The following is a 4,180-nucleotide window of genomic DNA, read 5'->3' as shown; positions in this document are numbered from 1 at the left end:
ACTGGACTTTCAATGCCTGGCTGACTCAGTGGTTGAGCAAGTGAAACTGCAAGAAGAGAACAAAGGGCTGTGTGTGGCTGAGCCTTCCTCTGGCCCTCCTGTCTGCCTGGGCCTGCAGAACTAAACAGCTGTCCCTGACCACACAGCTGTGCTGCAGGAAGTGTTACTATGCAACACCACAAGAAGTACAAATTACCAAACAGTACAATCGGCACAAGGGGCCTGCTTGGTCTGCAGGCAGTTTTGAAGTCCAAAAGGGCAAAGTTAAGCGCTGTAAGCAACTTCACAATTCAAGCAGAAGAAGTCCAAACAATGGGCCACAAGTTATGATATTAAAGGTCTTATAAAGTCCTCACTAGTTATGTGTCTTTACAATTAATGAGAAACTAGCCAGGAAATTCAAATGCTATATGAGTAGTCTATTGCTTTTGAACAAATTGTCAGTTAAAACAAGTCAGATGGTAGAAAACTTAGATGACTATCCTACGTACCCTATAAACTCTTCAAAGTGTTTCTAGATAGCTTAAGGTTTGCAAGTGGCAAAACTTCTCAAGAGACAAAAGGTCAAAAGAGAGAAGACTTCTCTGGCGGTCAGAGTTGGGGACGGTGGCAGCAGTGTGAGTCTCCCTGGAAACTTCCGGGCTATCCACATTATGTGATCTCTGTGGACCAATTACACTGTAAAACAGCCAGTGCTAGACAATGTTTCCTAGTGCCCTGCTTATGCTGGAGGGAGCCAACAAAAAGAAAATAGAGATGGCACTGAAGAGAGATTCTTGTGCTGCTCCTGCGCTCAGCTCCTTACTCTGATCTCAGAGCTCATGAGTCACACCTGCCTGGAACACCCACTTTTAATAAACTGAACCTGCATTGTTTATACACACTGCTGTTTACACAGTTGAATAAGTACTGGGGGAGGTGGGCATTACACCCTGAAAAGTACAGCTTTTACTCTTTCTGTTGTTGTTCATTCCAAACCGTGACCATTTTTGTTGTGATGTGTTGGCCCGCAACACTGGGTGGGGGCGGGGCGGGGGGAGAGCTGCAGAAACACCCACCTTGTGAGTCTTATAAAGCTGTAAACAGGCCCTGGCTGGTGTAGCTCAGTGGATTGAGCGCAGGCCTGCGAACCAGACAATCGTGGTTCGAATCCCAGTCAGGGCACAGACCGGGGTTGCAGGCCTGTTCCCTGCAGGCCAGTTCCCAGCAAGGGATGCACAAAAGGCAACCATACATTGATCTTTCTCTCCCTCTCTCCTTCCCTTCCCCTCTAAAGATAAATAAAGTTAAAAAAAATAAAGTTGTAAACATGTGTTAGAGCTCAAGAGCCTTCCTAGAAATTGTTAATTATGAAATTGTAACTTTTTTGGTGTAGCCAAGTAGAAAGCACTTTTAAAAAAGCTGCTCCTTTGTTTAAACAAAGGAGAGGAAACTCACCTCCCGGGACAGGCAGCATCTGAGTAAATAAAATCCCTGTGTTGTGCTCTTGCCAGGCTCTTCCCATCTTTTGAAAATACCACACTAGTTAAAACGGGAAGGTTCCACTGTATACTGTTTTGGAAAACTCAAGTGACCATCTGTAACATAAACTTCACTGAAAGTTATGCTAAAACATTTATGTTATACAGTGACAGATATGTTAGCATTGCCAAGATATTATTGCTTTGGCACAACAGTTCCAAAATCAAGAGGCCAATGGGAAGATAGTAGAACTATAAATGCTATTTCTCAATAAAATTCAGCATGGATGTAAAAGATTAAGTATGGTTTATTCATGTTTTTCCATTTTCGTTTTCTGATTAAAGCAGGCATTTTAATATACTGATTGGAATATATGTGTGTGTATAGATTGTATAGATAGATAGATATCCTTTCCAAAATGCATTAATGGTGAAGTCTTCAAAATTGTTTCCACTGTTTTACAAAAATTGGAAAGCTTGAGCTTCAATCAGTCAAATGAATAGCACTTCATTTTCCCCAAATCTACCTTTGAAGTTAAAAATCATCTTTGAACAATTACCTGAGAATTTATTTAGCTGATTTAAAGAATTGACTATATTAATGAAGACAATACCTAAGTTAAATAATTAATTTTTCTATTTTTAAGCAATTTAATTTTTATTTGTCTACTACAGTTGACATACATTATATTAGTTTCGGGCATACAACATCATGATTAGACATTTTCATACTTTACAAAGTGACCACCTCATAAAGGTAGTACCATCTGATACCACACATAATTATTACAATATTATTGACTATATTCTTTTTGGTCTACTTTATATCCCTGTGACTATTTTTAATTATAAGTGGTTCAGTATTTGGCCAGTTAATAAAGGTGATTGTGAAAAGCTTTCTGTGGAACTTATTGTCGTGTGCACCGTCTCTCAGGGCCCACAGCATCATGGATGAGACGTGAGACAAATTCACAGGGACTACCAAGTCCTGTGGAAGAAAAGGGACAGCATGGCTACTCCCTCAAGGTGGGGAGAGCCTCAGAGCAGACTGGCAACTCTCTCAAGGGGAGAGCGTGCTGACCCTTGCCTAGACAGGCTTTTATTGGGTTTAATTTGCACAGGAATACAGGTACAGCTCATTAGTCTTTGTCAGGGAGTGAGGATCAAACAGTAGATAGCATACAAAGAACTCTTAGGGCTTCTTCCGAGTCAGGGTCTACCAGCTAAAAGGCTACAAAACTTTGGGAAACAAACTCATTTCCTGTGTGGGCCTTTATCATTTAACTAAGAGCATTCTTGGCAAAGCAGGCTTCACAGGACTTTACATATCCTTTCTCAGGCCTGATCACCTGGGGAGCCTGCCCTTTCCAGCACAGGGCTGTACCGCCCTCTGTCATTGTTTCAGGCTTAAGTCAGGCAGAGGAGGCAGATAGCCAAGGAATTTTCAGAGACTTCTCATGGACTCAGGGGAGTCGGGTTTTATCCAAGCTGATGGGCGAGGGTCCATCACCCCCTTTCTCCATAGCCCCCCAAGTCCTTCCCTGGCACCTCCATGTGATCATGCCTGTCTTAGTGATTCCCCCTGTGGGGAATCTTACCAGTCATTGGCTAACTGATCAAGCACTGGGGGCCAGTTATGGAAAAAGGAGCGGAGGATGCACTCCTGCCAGGGAGATAAACTTTGTCTCCTTAGTGGCTTAAGGTCTGAAGGTCACTCACTCAGCCTTAGCCTTGGGGGGGGGGGGCGGTTATAGCTACTGAAACCAGGCAAGGTGGGTCCCAACAACTTAAAACTTAGAATATTTTAAACATATGTAAGAAGTGTACAGAATACATTGTAATAAATACGTATGTATCCATTATTAGTTGTAACCAGGATGTAAGATTTCAATTAAGCAATAAAGGTTGCATATTCTGCCTTGCTCAGGGCCACAGTCAACCCTCTGTTTTTAGAGCGGGTGAATAAAGACCTATGTTTTTACTTCTTAGCAGCTGGACTGTGGGGTAGGGGGGATGGGGATGGGGACAGACCTGCTGATGTCCCCCATAAACCTGTTTGAAAATATAGGTCACAAGGAGGGAGAGGAAGCTTGGGAAGGAGCTGCAGGGGCTCCCCCCCCAGCCCTGCTGCCACTCCCTTGGCTCCTGGGAGGAACTGCTTGTCTGCACTCCTCCCAGCAAGTTTCCCTCTGAAATTTCCGCTGACTCCCTGTAGGAATCACTGGCTTGACCAGAGATGTTAAGATGGGTTTTTGAAGACAGGAGTCCTCCCATCTTGTGGAGATGCTGCTGCACCCGAATCAACTTTCCTTCTCGCCAGCACCTGTCTCAAGAGTCTGGTTTTCTTGGTGACGAATTACCATGAGGATTTAAAAAATATTTTATTGATTGTGCCATTACAGTTGTTCTATTCCCCCCCTTCATTCCCCTCCACCCTGCACACCCCCTCCCCAACCATTCCCCCCTTTAGTTTATGACCATGTGTCTCAAGATTTTTAGATTCTGTATTTCCCCTACTACTCTTGCCCTCCCCCTATCTATTTGCTACCTACCATCTATGCTACTTATTCTCTGTACCTTCTCCCCCCTTCTCCTCTTCCCACTCCCCTGTTGCTAAACCTCCATGTGATCATCATTTCTGTGGTTCTGCTCCTGATCTAGCTGTCCTCTTAGTTTGCTTTTGTTTTATGTGTGGTTGTTAATAAGTGTGCGTTTGCTGT

Source organism: Artibeus jamaicensis, unplaced genomic scaffold (assembly GCF_021234435.1).
Source record: "Artibeus jamaicensis isolate MK-2021 breed Jamaican fruit bat unplaced genomic scaffold, CSHL_Jam_final contig_452, whole genome shotgun sequence".
Lineage (NCBI taxonomy): Eukaryota > Metazoa > Chordata > Mammalia > Chiroptera > Phyllostomidae > Artibeus > Artibeus jamaicensis.
This window is presented reverse-complemented; position numbering follows the sequence as displayed.